The sequence below is a fragment of the Loxodonta africana genome, chromosome Y (assembly GCF_030014295.1).
Source record: "Loxodonta africana isolate mLoxAfr1 chromosome Y, mLoxAfr1.hap2, whole genome shotgun sequence".
Classification (NCBI taxonomy): domain Eukaryota; kingdom Metazoa; phylum Chordata; class Mammalia; order Proboscidea; family Elephantidae; genus Loxodonta; species Loxodonta africana.
In genome coordinates, this window is record NC_087370.1 from 25,561,600 (window position 1) to 25,576,668 (window position 15,069).

At 52.1% G+C, this 15,069-nt stretch overlaps 1 protein-coding gene across 6 annotated transcripts in view; it reads left to right on the forward strand.

Annotated features, from left to right (window-relative positions):
* The window catches only part of LOC100656463 (P2Y receptor family member 8), a 56,566-nt gene that overhangs the window by 12,325 nt on the left and 29,172 nt on the right, over window positions 1-15,069 (forward strand). The window contains exons 2-4 of one of the 6 annotated variants that reach the window (XR_010319864.1): window positions 3,738-3,819; window positions 4,224-4,328; window positions 5,525-8,040. The exons of 1 other annotated variant lie outside the window; for it this stretch is intronic. The gene's annotated coding sequence lies outside the window, so the exon portion shown is untranslated. Of the gene's footprint in view, window positions 1-3,737; window positions 3,820-4,223; window positions 5,388-5,524; window positions 8,041-11,069; window positions 12,153-15,069 lie in introns of those variants that run through there. 4 more of the 6 variants (XR_010319865.1, XR_002784381.2, XR_002784382.2 and 1 more) reach the window with 4 other exon arrangements.

A 15,069-nucleotide genomic window follows, 5' to 3' on the forward strand; every position in this document is an offset into this window, starting at 1 on the left:
GCCTATATGGCCCCCCACCTTTCTGTCTGGACCCTAACTGGGCATGGTTTCCAGGGCAGTAAAAGTAGATCAGAAGCCTGGGTTCCCCCCACGTCCCCTTCCTGTCCCCAGAGACATGGAGTGGGGTAGAGGTAGGGCCTGAGCACTCACCTGCCCCTTTGTGCTGCCTCCATCAGGGACTGTCCAGGGCCACGGGGAGACAACCCACGCCTGCCGGCGACCCTCCCTGTGCCCCAGAGCCGTGGAACACTGGGCACAGGTGACCCTGAAAAGCAGTGCCAAGAGGGGTCTCCTCTGGGCTCCTGGGGGTCCAGGTGGGTGGGGCTGAGCACTGGGAACAAGCAGATCCTGCAGCCGCAGCTGCATTGAAACTCCCAGACGGATGGACAGATGGACGCAGGGCCTAGATTCTGTTAGGACAGAAGGACGGCCAGCCACTGCACATGTTTCTATCTAAGGGGGCTGAGGCCCCAACAGGCTGCTCCCCACCTTCCCATCCCCAGCCCCTCAGTCCCCACCCCACTTCTGTGCCTCCTGTTTTGCCCAGGACAGAAGTACAGGACGGTGGAGGGGTGGAGGGGTCCCTGGTGGAGCAAACAGTGAACACGCTCAGCTGCTAACCAAAAGACTGGAGGTTTCAGTCCAACCAGAGTGCCTCGGGAGAAAGGCCTGGTGGTCTGTTTCCAAAGAGTCACTGACCAAAAACCTTAAGGAGCACAGCTCTACTGTGACACACATGGGAGCACCACGAGTCAGGGTTAACTGGGCAGCAACTGGTTTGGTTTGACTCAGTACATGTCAGGAGTCCCTGAGTCGTGCAAACACTGAATGTGCTCAGCTGCTGACAGAAAGATCAGTGGTTGGAGCCCATAAGGAGGTGCCACAGAAGAAAGGCCTGGCAATCTCTATCCGAAAAATCAGCCACCAAAAACCCTGCGGAGGGCAGCTCTACTCTGGGGCGCCATGAGTCAGTATTGGCTTGATGGCAACTGACTTAGGAGTCCCTGGGTGTGGCAAAGAGTTAACAAACTCAGCTACTAACCGAAAGGTTGGAGGTTCCAGTTCACCCAGAGGCATCTGGGAAGAAAGGCCCGGCAATCTATTTCCGAAAAATCAGTCATGGAAAACCCCATGGAGCGCAGTTCTACTCTGACGCACGTGTGGTCACCATGAGTCAGGGTCAACTTGATGGTAAGTGGTAGAAGGGGCAGACTGGGGTGCAGAGCTCAGAGCTGGCTCCGTTACACTGCACCATCTCAGGCAAGAAGTTCACACAGCCCCTGTCTCAGATTCCCCATCTGTACGATGTCCCGAGTAGAAGGGTTTGTTGGAATAGACGCTGTGAGCCAGCACTCCTGGCACACAGCTATGTATGTGGACCTGCGCCCTACGTGTGATTGTCTGATTCAAACTTAGCCACGCAGTGGTTGTCCCCATTTGACGGGGGGAAAACGGAGGCTAAAGAGTGAAGGCATTCACCCAAGCACACCGAGATGGTCACAGGCTGAGCGGGGAGTTGAATCCAGGTGTTTGGCTTCTGGTGTCTCATGCTGAGACCCAGGGTTTCTCAGCCTCAGCACTGCGGGTATTTGGGGCTGAATCATTCTATGATGGGGACCTTCCTGTGCACTACAGGGTCTTGAGCAGCTTCCCTGGTCTCCACCCACCAGATGCCAGTAGCTCCCTCCACCCCAGTTGTGACAACCAAAAATATCTCCAGACATGACCAGTGTCCCCTGAGAGGGAGGCAGAATCATCCCTGGTTGAGAACCACTGCGATAGATGGATGGGTGGGTGAGTAGGTGGGTTGATAGATAGATAATATGTAGAGGATAAACTGATGATAGATTAATTGGTTGATCATAGATAAACAGATAGATGATAGATTTATGGTAGGTGGATGGATGGATGAATGGACGGATGGATGGACGGACGGACGGACGGACAGATGGGTGGACGGATGGATGGATGGATAGAAAGATGATAGATAGATAGATGGGTGGATGGATGGCTAGATAGAAAGATGATAGATGGGTGGATGTATGGATGGATGGATAGAAAGATGATAGATGGGTGGATGAGTAGATAGAAAGATGATACATGGATGAATGGATGAATAGAAAGATGATGGATGGATGGATGGATGGGTGGGTGGGTGGGTGAGTGGGTGGATGGATGAATGGACAAATGGACAGACAGACGGATAGATGGATGGATAGATAGACAGATGGATGGATGGATAGATAGACGGACAGATGGATGGATGATATACAGGCAGACTTTCAGAACCCTCCTGCCAAAACCCAGCACCAGGCTACCCGCCTGCCTCATCCTTTTTGTGTGAACAGGAGCCCACACAGTCCCTGGCTGCATCCCTGGGCCCAGCTTTCTGTGAGCCTTGGGTGCTGGTCAACAACCACTAGGCTCTCCGGGCTGTCACATTTCACCACGCTCCTTCTAATCTAAAAACTAGCATCATCTGATCCCCTGCTCCTTGTAGCTTCCCCTGAACATTTAAAGGTGTCTGAAAGATGTTCTTTAAGGTGATTGAAAGGCTTGGTGTGCAAGTGGGGTGCGTGGGTGGTCCTGTGGCGGGGGGTGGGTATATTCAGCCCCAGGAAGGTGCCTGCCTGAGGCGTTCCCACGTCTCCTGGCAGCTCAAGGGCTAGGAGCACTTTTGCAAGCTGTGCCTTGTTTGCAGTACTCAAGATGGGAACATTACACTTTAAAGATAAGGAAACTGAGGCTCAGGCAGGTTAGTGGCTTCTGAGGGACCAGCTGCTCAGCTGAGGGTCTGGTTCCATCTGGGATTCCCCAATGTCAACTGTGAGTTACCATCCCACTCCTAGAAAATATTCAGAACAGGCCAATCCAGAGAGACAGACAGTGGATTAGGGGCTTTAGAGTGGGGTTGAGAGTGGGGTAGTGGGCGCTGAATGCTAACGGATCAGGGTTTTCCTTCCCAAGTGGTGAGGTGTTCCCGAACTAGATAAAGGTGTTGGTTTACAACATTGGGACTGTATTAACGCCACTGAATCGTGCACTTTAAAAGGGTAAATTGTATGTTATATGAATGTGATCACATGTCTGATTTGATCTGCACGAAATGTGCAGAAGAGAGAAATCTGTAGAGACAGAAATCAGATTGGTGGTGGCCAGGGGCTGGGGCTAGGGGAAACTGGGGGCAGGTGCTATGGGCATGGGGTTTCCTTTTGGGGTGACGAGAATTTTGTACATGGAGGTGGTGACTGTGCTCAACGTCACTTTATGATGGCTAAACAGTGAAACGTGGTCCATACACGCGATGGATACTAAAACCAAAAAGAATCCAAACCTGTTGCCACCAAATCAATTCTGACTCATAGCGACCCTATAGAACAGCGTAGAACTGTCCCATAGGGTTTCCAAGGAGCACCTGGTGGATTCGAACTGCTGATCTTTTGGTTAGCAGCCTAGCTGTTAAGCACTGCGCCACTCAGCCGTAAAAGAGGAGTGAAGTCCTGATACAGGCTAGGATGTGTATGTACCTTGCAAACCATACGCTCGGTGAAATAAGTCAGGCACCAAAAAAAGGCCAAATACTGCCTGAATCCATTTATGTGAAATGTCCAGAACTGACAAATCCATGGGGACAGAAAGCGGACCAGTGGTTGCCAGGGGCTGGGGAAGGGGGAGACGGGAATGAGTGCTAATGGGTACGGGGTCTCCTTTGGGGTGATGAGAATCTTCTGCGCCAGGCTGAGGTGGTGGTTGGCCACACAACATTGCGAATGGACTCCATGCCCCTGAACTGCGCACTTCAAAACAGTTAATTTTACGGTACGTGAATTTCACCTCCATTTTTTAAAAACGAGAGAAAACCAGCCTTGTGATGTCCCAGCTCCAACTTCCTCATCCTGGGCCATAAACACTGTCTTGGGGGCCGTCCTGCAGCTCTAAGTCCCACCCACAGGAAACCTGGCATTTCTGAAACCCACCCCCCCCCCCCCACAGGCTTGCCGTTATCTCCCCAGGTAGGCAGGAACTTCCTCCAGGGTGCAAGGCTTCTCTCTAAATAAACACCCCACTGCCACTTCTCAACAGCCATGCAAACGACCAGCCATGGAGGTTTTGTCTTGTGGGGCCAGGTGCACCCCTTCTCCGCAGCCTGGGACAGTGCATCCTTATATGCGGGGGCTTGTCCCTGGTTCTTGCAAACGCTCAAAGACAATCCTTGCCCATAGGGTCAGATGTCGTTGGCTCCTTAGCGGCAGTGTTTGTGATAAACCTAGTCCAGCATTGCTATGACAACAAGGGATCCCAGGAGACAGCTCATCTGGGAAATAAAGGTGAGAAGTCTCAGTTGTACACCTGGAGCACCTGCTGACTTCCCCCCACCTTCTCACCACAGCCCTGGGGTCAGAGCAGGGTCTGCACCCCATCCCTGGCTCCATGCTCCCTCAGTTGTCTGGAGCTCGGGATGGTGTGGGGGTCCTGCCCCACTTGCACCTGCCCAAGAGAAACACCCCCACGCAGGGAGCTGGGTGGCTCCAGCCCAGCTCACAAATTAGCCCAGATCCTCTTTCCCACTGAAATTGGTTTTCATTTTGCTCAGAGTGTCAGACTTCTGTGGTAGGATATTTGTCCTCAGATGAGGGGGACAGATACGACCCTGTGGCTCCCACTGGGTCTTCCTGGGGAGCCGGAGATGGCAACAGAGGTGGGTGTCCATGGTGGGTGAGGCAGGGGCTGGGGCTGTCCACGCCCCTCCTAGAGTTGCAGGACTTTTCCTGGGAGGATGAGGGCTCCCCCTACTCCGACCCCCAGCCCCAGCCTGGCCCTGAAGGGAATGTCCACAGCTTCGTGTGCACCAAGTACAGCCCAGCCTACAGACCACCAGGACCCTCACCTGGCTACCAGGTGCACCTCCAAACCTCCACCCCACTTCCTTGCCCTTCACGCCCCTGTGGCCAGCTCAGGGTCCCCCCCACCAATGCCTGCTCCATGGCCCCTCCTCTGACTGTGCATTTGTGGGGTGTGATCTCCCCTACCCCCGACTCCATGACCCTCTCCTCCGATGTGTGCATTTGTGCAGTGCAGTCTCCCCCACCTCCCCCTCCATGCCCCCTCCTCTGTGCATTTGTGGGGTGGAGTCTCCCCACTTCCCCCTCCACGCCTCCTCCTCTGACTGTGCAGGTCTGTCATGCGTGACTTTGAGAGGGTCATCAAGAAAAGACCTTCAAACATCCATCTACATCACGAGAAGTCTAGAACCAGTGGGGAAAGTGAGAATAAAACCCAGCTCAGGGAGAGAAAGAATTGTCTAAAATTTCCAAATCCGTAGAAACAATTCCTTTGTGTGTTGTTTAAATGAATGATACCATAGAGTCAATTCTGACTCACAGCGACCCTGTAGGACAGAGTGGAACTGCCCCATAGGGTTTCCAAACCCTATGGGGCAGTTCCACTCTGTCCTACAGGGTCGCTGTGAGTTGGAATCGACTAGATGGCAACGGGTTTGGTTTTGTTTGTTTTCTTGGTACAGGGTTTCCAAGGAGTGGCTGGTGGATTCCAACTTGCGGCCTTTTGATTAACAGCCAAACACTTAAGCACTGTGCAACCCGGGCCCTGTCGCTTATAAAGACATCACTAAAATGGGATTAGGAGCCCTGGTGGTGCAACGGTTAAGCACGTGGCTGCTAACCAAAGGATTGGAGGTTTGAACCCACCCCGCAGGCCCTCGGAAGAAGGACCTGATGATCTCCCGCAAAGCTTACAGCCTGGGAAACCTACGGGGGAGCTCTACTCTCTAACACAAGGGGCCGCTATGAGTTGGAATCAACGCGAAGGCACATCACAACAATACATCAAAACCAAAAAACCCACAGCCATCGAGTCATTCCGACTCAGAGCGACCCCATAGGGTTTCTGGGGCTGTCAGCCTCTCCCGTAGCAGACCGACACATCTTTCTCTCGCGGAGGCACCGGTGGGTTCAGACCACCAACCTTCTGGTTGGCAATCAATCGCTTTAACCGCTGCCCCCTGTATATATCAAAACACTTGCCATTTTAACCATTTTGAAGTGTGCAACTCAGTGACATCAGTTATCTTCATCGTGTTGCACAAGCATTGCTACCAACCGTTTTCAAATGTTTTTCGTCCCCCTAAACAGAACCTCGGAGCGCCTTAAGCAATAACTCGCCACTCCTACCCACCCCCCACCCAGCCCCTAGTAAGCCCTAATAAACTTTCGTCTCTATGCATTTGCCCAAAAAGAACAGAAATTTATTGTCTCAGTTCTGGGGACCAGAAGCCCAAGTTCGAGGTGTGGACAGGGCTGCGCTCCCTCCGGAGTCTCTAGGGGGGGATCCTTCCTGGTCTCTCCCAGCTGCTGGTGGCCCCAGGTGTTCCTGGGCTTGTGGCCACATCACTGCAATCCCTGCTCCGTCTTCACGTGGCGTCTCCCCTCTGTCTGTCTCTTATAAGGAACCCGGTCATTGGATTTATGGCCCACCCTAATCCAGGAGTCCCTGGGTTATAGTATTTTTTGCAAATAATGTGCCCACATAAATGACATAAAATGCACATTTATGAAAATAGCTCTTGGGAAAAAGGGGTTGCGAGGTTGGTAAAAAACATTATTTGCGTTAAAATATAGTAAACGCTCAACTATTACCTGAAAGGCTGGTGGTTCGAACCCACCCAGGGGCACCTCTGAAGACAGGCCCGGCAACCTGCTTCCGAAAGGTCACAGCCTTGAAAACCCTGTGGGGCACACTTCTACTCTGCACACCTGGGGTCGCCATGAGTTGGAATTGACTCGACAGCAGCAACTAGTCCAGGCTGGCCTTCTCTCTAGGTCTGTACCTTAATCTCACCTACAGAGACCCTTTTCCCAATGAGGTAGCATTCAGAGGTCCCGGGGCTGAGGGTGTGGACATGGCTTTTGGGGGCGCCGTTCATTGGAAGCCCTGGGTTACGGCTGAAAGAGACTTCCATGCTGTGGGTATGGGCACAGCAGGGGGACAGAGCCCTCTAGAGGGCCCCAAAGACAGAGCAGGAAGTGGAGCCAGGCCCTCGGCAGAGTGTGTGGCCCTTCCTGACTGTCATCAACCCGATTTGGGATGAGTCCCTGTTAGAAGTCGCGAGGGAGAGCAGGTTGGAGACCACTAGCCAAGGCCGGCAGAAACAGACCCATTTACTGTGGACCTTACAGTTGATCACGCTGACATTGTTCGCCGTTGTCTAGTCGGCCCGGACTCACCGCACCCCCACGCACAACTGAACGAAACAGTGCCCGGCCCTGAGCCACCCCATGATCTGTTCTGGATCAGACCCTTAAGACCCACTGGGTTTTTGCTGGCTGATTTTTGGAAGTAGATCTCCAGGCCTTTCCTCCTAGTCTCTCTCAGTCTGGAAGCTCCACTGAAACCCGTTCAGCGTCATAGCAACACGCAAGCCTCCACAGACAGACGGGTGGGGGCTGTGTCTGAGGTACACTGGCTGGGAAGCGAATTCAGGTCTCCCAAATGGAAGGTGAGGATTGTATCATGGAACCACCACTGTCCTGCTATAAACGGTCATTAAAAAAATTGAAAAGCCAGTTGCCCTACAGTTAACTCTGACTCATAGCACCCCGTGTTTGTCGGAGTAGAACTGTGCCCCGCGGGGTTTTCAGTGGGTGATTTTTCAGAAGTAGATTGCCAGGCCTTCCTTCTGAGACACTCCTGGGTGAACTCAAACCACCAACCTTCCAGTTAGCAGCCCGGGGGGTTCAATGTTTGCACCGCCCGGGGACTCACGGCTGGTCGTAGAGGACAACAACCCCAAACCAAGACGTGACTTTGCTTCCAAAGATAAAAACACAAACCAAACCAGATCGGAGGGAACCTGAGTCTGCAAACCTACCTCCAGGGGCCTAGCGGCACCTCATGGGGGTCTGACGTTTCTCTGCCTGAGCTGGGCCACAGGGACCAGATCCCGCCCCAGGAGGCAGCTGAGGGGGCCAGCTGGTGGTACGAGGGAAGGGCAGAGACGCTTGCAGCACCTGGGAGACTGAGGGGCCAGGCCCTCCCTCCATCACACTGGTCTCCACACATGGCAGGACGGCCTGGGGTCAAGGTAAAGGGCAGTGTCCAAATTCCCCAACCCCCAGACGGCGGAACTGTGATTGCGGCCACCTGCCTCAAGCACGGGCTGGGAACTCCCAGAGGCTCCTGGGCTTACTTCCCCCTGGGGTGTGCGGCCTCCCACTCCTGGCTGTCTCTGGGAGCAGCTACGGAGGAGTGGGGTGACCAGCCTGTGCCCCCTATCGGGGACGTATCTGACATTAGCCCTGGGAACCCTTCAGTCCAGCAAACGTGGACAGCGAGTGACCCCAGCTGAGCGCCACACAGGCCTCCAAGAGGGGTCAGAGCCTTGAAGGGGTCCGCAGCTGACGTGGGGTGTTGGTGGGTGGTGGGGGGCCTGGGGACCTGGGAGACAGATATGGGGTTTGGGGAGAACAGGGGCTGCTTTAGCTAGATCTTGGGGACCTGCAGGGGGTACGCCATAGTCTGTTGTGGGTTCAGTTGTGCGCCCAAAAAAGACGTACCTGTCAATTAGCCCCTGTTTGGGTGTGTTGTGGTTAGCTGCCATGGATCCGGCTCCAACTCACGGCGACCCCGTGCACAACAGAACAAGACATCACCTGGTCCGGCGCCATCGTCACGATCTTTGGTACGCTTGAGTCCATCGTTGTGGCCACTGTGTCACTCCAGCTCATGAAGGGTCTCCCTTGTGTTCACTGACCCTCCACTTCACCAACCATGACGTCCTTTTCTAGCGATTGGTCTTTCCTGATGACGTGTCCAAAGTCGGCACCAGAGCCAAACACCGGTCCTCGCCATCTTTGCCATCGTGGGTGCGCTCGAGTCCACTGTTGCAGCTAACTGCGTTTCTCGAGATCACTCTCCTCCGTGCGGACAGTTAGCCTCAATCCTGGTCTACTGCTGCGGCGACTTAATTCACAAAACGTCGACACTAAAAATATTCGAGGGACCCTGTGTTTAAACGCACCGCATATCCGGGGAGAAAACGGTTGTTCCTAGTTGCCCTGGAGGCGTTTCCGACTCCTGGCGACCTCACGTGTGACAGAGTAGAACTGTGCTCCATAGGCTTTTTCTAGGCTGTGATCTTTATGGAAGCAGGTCACCAGGCCTTTCTTTGGCTGCATGGCTGGGTGGGTTTGAACTGCCAACCAGGAACCTTAGTGGCAAAGTAGCCCTCATGTGGTCCCTGGAATATACTGAGATGACCGACCTCCTTCTCAGCCCCACACGAAGGCCAGAGGCTGCAGGAAGTGGAATCCTGAACTGTGGGGAGGGTGGGGGGATGGGGGGGTCCAGAGATCAAAGGGGAAACCACTGTGGGGAGAGCAGACGGTGGAATCTGAAATTTCACACACTGGGGGCTTGCAGCCTTGCGATGTGGCTGTCTCATGTGGCTCGAGAAAACCAACTCTCAGTATCAATTTTAATTTGACTTCCTCACTGTTGTGGGTTGAACTGTGTCCCCCAAAAACATGGGTTGTAAATCCTAACCCCTATATCTGTGGTTGTAATCCCATTCGGGAATGTGTTGTCTTTGTTATGTTAATAAGACAGGATAAGTGTAGGGTGTATTTTGAGTCAGTCTCTTTGGAGATGTAACAAACCAACCAAACCCGCTGCCTTCCAGTCGATTCAGACTCCTAGTGGCCCTACAGGACAGAGCAGAACCGACCCACAGGGTTTCCAAGGAGCAGTGGTGGATTCCAACTGCCTACCTTTTCGTTAGCGGGCAAAGCTCTTAACCACTATGCCACCAGGGCTCCTTTTTGAGGTATGAAAGAAATTAAATAAGCAATTGAGCAGAAGGGTGGTGAGGGAAGATGGGTGCCAAGACACATGGAGGTCTCCAAGGAACCCAGAAGCAGAAGCCAAAAAGGCAGGGACCTTCCCCCAGAGCCGACAGAGAGAGAAAGCCTTCCCCTAGAACCAGCGCCCTGAATTCAGACTTCTAGCCTCCTAGACTGTAAGAAAATAAATCTCTGTTTGTAAAAGCCATGTGCTTGTGGCATTTCGGTTAAAAAGAAGACACCCTCTGTCTTCATGCCGAGGCTGTGGTAGAATTCTCACCTTCCATGCGGGAGACCTGGGTTCGATTCTGGCCAATGTACCTCGCGCATAGCCCCCACCTGCCTGTCAGTGAGGCTTGTGTGTTGCTGTGATACTGACCAGGCTTCAGCGGAGCTTCCAGGCTAAGACAGACTAGGAAGAAAGGCCTGGCAATCTACTTCCGAAAACCAGCCAATGATAAAACCGATGGATTACAAAGGTCTGGTCCCCCAACCAATCACGGGGATGGCCCAGGGCCGGGCAGTGCTTCGTTCAGTTGTGTGTGGGGTCACAGTGAGTCGGGGGCCGACTCGATGGCGGGTCCTCTCAACAACATCATGTCTCTACTTTAAAACCCAAGCAGGGAAATACAGCTCAAGAGGAATTGTCACCAAAATGTTTGTTGGATTCTTTGATGACGTAGGGGGTAGGTTATAAAGAAGTTTTTTTTTTTTTTCTCTCTCTCTCTCTCTTGTTAACAGTGGTAAAATGTGTGTTGTAAAAAATTGGCTGTTTGAGCCAATCTTAATGGCCCAACTCAATGAGATAAATCACACTCAACGTATAGTGTGACCGTCAGGGAAGTTTGCTTTTATAGTATATGTGTTGCGGTATTTGGAATTTTTGTTAGCAAGCAGGCTTCTCCTTAAACACCCGACCTGCCCTCCACCTATCCCCACTTGGCCCCCTTTCAGAAAAACCAAAAAAACCAAACCCGTTGCCATTGAGTCAATTCCGACTCATAGTGACCTTACAGGACAGAGTAGAACTGCCCCACAGAGTTTCCAAGGAGCGCCTGGTGGATTTGAACTGCCGACCTCTTGGTTAGCAGCCGAGCTCTTAACCACTGCACCACCAGGGTTTCTGCCCCCTTTCAGGTATATGAGAATATGTAACGGTCCAACTACTTCTTTGAGAATAAAGGCCACTCTTATCACACTCTTATCTTAAAGGGTTAATGAAGTCAACTGCTAACTGAAAGACTGGAGGTTTGAGGCCACCCAGAGGTGCCTTGGAAGAAAGGCCTGGCAAACTATTTCCCCAAAATCAGCCATTCAAACCCTGTGGGGCACGGTTCTCCTCTGCCACACAAAAGGGGTTTTCCATGAGTCCAAGTCAACTCGATGGCACCTGGTTATCACAACCCAATGGATACACCTTTTAAATAACGAATAGTAAATACTTTTAAAATAAACATTTTAAGTACCCTTTTCTAAAAGATAAAATAATGTGGAAACGCTACTATAAAAATATTCAAGGGGATCAAGTAGACACATGAGACTATGTGGGCAGCTCCTGTCTGGAGGGGAGATTAGAGGGCAGAGGGGGTCAGAAGCCGGCCAAATGGACACGAAAAGTCAGAGCGGAGGGAAGGAGTGGGCTGTCTCATTAGGGGGAGAGCAATTAGGAGCATATAGCAAGGTGTATATAAATTTTTGTGTGAGAGTCCGACTTGATTTGTGAACTTTCACTTAAAGCACAATAAAAATTAAAAAAATATATATATTCAAGGGAGATCATGCTTAAACTCACCACCCAATGAGCCCAGCTTTTAAAGAACTCTTATAAAAACGCATGCTTTTAAAATAAATATTTCAAATGTACCTTTACAAAATAAGACAATATGGGTATGTTAACATGAAAAATATCTGGGGTGGGGGGAGTCACGCTTAAATTCACTGTATTTTCATAAAATAGCCCGCGTGAGGTTAGTCCCTGAATGTATTGAGGAGACACGTATTTTTTGAAAACGTATTCAAACGTGTGAATTAAAAAAAAAAAAAAAAGAACCTGTAAAGCCCCTGCCTCTGGAAAGCGGAACCTTGTCCACCTATTGTTATGCTCCTCTGGGACGTGTTTCATAACCTCGGGGCCCTTAATTAAGTCCGCTGCAGTTAAACACCGCCCCTCATTCTTCGGGGTCCTGTCTTCTGCTCCTGTCTACAGAAAAGGGATGGGGGAGGAGGGTCCTTGAGCCCCCGCTGCCCCCAGGACAGCCGGCCCAGGACCGCAGCCAACCCCAACCCGCAGCCGCAGTAAGTCACGGGAAGTGGGGGCTGGAGGGCTGTGAACAGAGCAGTAACCAAGACTGCGGAGACGCTTCCCTGTTCATCTCAAAGATGCTGTTTGGATTTCGGGGAGGGTGTTCAGCGCTTGTTACTGTCGTTAGTGTTTTTGTTGGCTGCTTTTATCTAGTTGGCCTCGGCTCACGGCACCTGCATGCACAATGGGACGAAATGCTGCCCGGGTCCAGCGCCGTCGCCGTGATTGGTTGTGGATGGGAACCATGCCATCCATAGCTTTTTCATGGGTTGATTTTCAGAAGTAGATGGCCAGGCCTTTCTTCCTAGTCTGTCTTAGTCTGGAAGCTCCAACAAAACCTGCCCACCATGGTGACCCTGCTGATATTTGAAATACCAGTGGCCTAGCTTCCAGCCTCACAGCAACACGGCAGCCACCACGGCACCACAAACTGTCAGATGGGGGGGCGGTATGTCATATTAAACTCCCCTGATCTGCGATAGCGAGCACACAGAAAGACCTTTGGGTGAGAAAAGCCTAACCTCTCATGCCTGACCTCAAACCTCATGTGAAAATTGTTTTTCTTGCTACTGTTGCCGCCGAGTGGTCATGGCGACCCCATGCACGACAGAACCAAGCACTGCCAGGTCCTGCACCACCTCCATGATCGGTTGTAGATAGGATGGTTGCGGTCCATAGGGTTTGTCATTGGCTGAATTTTGGGAGAAGATTGCCAGGCCTTTCTTCCTAGTCTTTCTTAGTCTGGGAGCTCTGCTGAAACCTGTCCAGCATGACAGCAACACATGAGCCTCGACAGACAGATGGGTGGTGGCTGCACACAAGGGACGTTGACTGGGAATCGAACATGGGTCTCCTGCATGGTAGGTGAGAATTCCACCACTGGGCCACCACTGTCCCCTCCAGCACATCGTAGGGGGTACCATTTTAACCCAGGCACAGCCAAGTCCTGTGCAGCCTGTGGGCACACATAGAGAGAGGACAGAGACCCAAAAGGAGTCGTGGGGCTTGGTGGGGAGGGGACAATGAGGATGGCTGAGGTTGCTACAGGAAACACGCATCTTTGCACACCTGAAGATGTGCGAGCACAAAATAACTAACCCATCCTGTCAGTTACAATAGCAATTCTCGCTCTAACGGTAATCACCCCACTTTACCGGTGCCCATTACCATCAGGTCCACTCAAATCACAGCGGCCCCATGTGTGTCAGAATAGAACTGTGCTCCACAGGGTTTTCAGTGGCTGATTTTCAAACATCGGTCACCAGGCCTTTCTTGCAAGGCACCCCTGGTTGAACCTGAACCTCCAACCTTCAGTTAGCAGCGGGGCGAGTTGACCGTTTGCACCACCGAGGGACTCCTAAACTGTTTACTGTCAGTCCACTCTGACTCCTGGCGGCCCCCACGTAGGTCAGAGGAGAACTACACTCCATGAGGTTTTGAGGGGCTGGTTTTTCAGCAGCGGATCACCACGCCTTTCTTCGAGGCACCTCAAGGTAGACTCCAGTGACCCACCCTTTTGGTTAGCAGCCGAGCGTGTTTACCGTTTGCACGACCCAGAGACGCTCAATCACACTCAAAGTGAAAGTCAGCTCTCTCCAAACCTAGCCAAGTCAGAACTCCCTGAGCACCTGCCTTTGGGGTTTTTTGTTTGTTTGTTTTTTGATGTTTTTGTTTCTTACAAACAATAATAATTGGCATCGGTTGAGTGCTGACTGTGCCCTGCAATTGAGGCCGTATAGGACAGAGTACAACTGCCCCGTAGAGTTTCCAAGGATTGCCTGGTGGATTCAAACTGACCTTTCGATTAGCAGCCATAGCTCTTAACTGCTATGTCACCAGGGTTTCCAGAATTGAGGCAGGCACTATTATCATGGCCCTGGTTTTATGGATAAGGAAACTGAGGCACAGCAAGCTAAGGCATTTGCCAGAGACTCCTACCCACAGAGGAAAGATGGGTGGCTGGACCCTGAGTGTAGACAGCAGGTGGTACTGAGCCTCGGGGCATCCCTTTGCCTTGGAAGGAAGGGGAGGTGGTCAAGGCCTCTGGGACTGGCCCTCTGGGTATGGACATAAAGACTTGTATCGGTCAGCACCCAGCTCCATGTCCTCCTAAAGAGAAGGCCCACATTCTGGAGGCAGGTGAAGTCAGAAAGCAGCACCTCCCTGCCCCCCACACAGCTCTGTCCATGGCCTGGTCTGGGGATACTGAGCTAAGACCACTCAGAGTGGGCAGGTCTTGTCCACTCCACACCAGGATCCCAGAGAAGTGGACCACTGATTGAGAAACTTTGATGGACACCTGGCATCCACCAGGGCACGGGAAACCCTTAGGAGACTAAGGAGAGCCAGCAGGTGACCTCTCATCCCTCAAGACTCTGAGCCCTTGAGGGTGCAGGGGAGGCGTCCACAGGCTTGTAACCTCCACATGTAACACCTTGCTCGGCACATAGAATGTGCTCCATCTGTGCTTCTGAAATGATCCAAATAAATGCAAGTACACATCATGACTCCCTTGGTGGCACGTGCTAGAAACATAACTCAAGCTAGCATAGGTCAGTGCAGAAATTCGTTGGCTTTGGCAATTAGGAATTCCAGGGCCGCTTCAGGCATGGCTAGATCAAGGTGCTTAAGTGGTTGTCAGCTCTTGGTCTCCCTCTTTTATATATTTCACCTCTGCTTCTGTCTGCCTCCCTTGGCTGCAGGCTTTAGTGTCTCTTGTGAACACAACTCGCTCTGGGTGATGGGGAGGTGGGTCTCTGGTAGCCCTGGGCCTCCATCTTTGCAGAGCAGAACCCAAAGGCAAAGAGACACTCTCTCTCACCCAGCAACTGTGAGTCACAGCTCTCAAAGAGTTCTGATTGGTCTTGTTGGGATCTCCTGATTCTGTAGCAGAAGTCAGGTTTGTGGGTC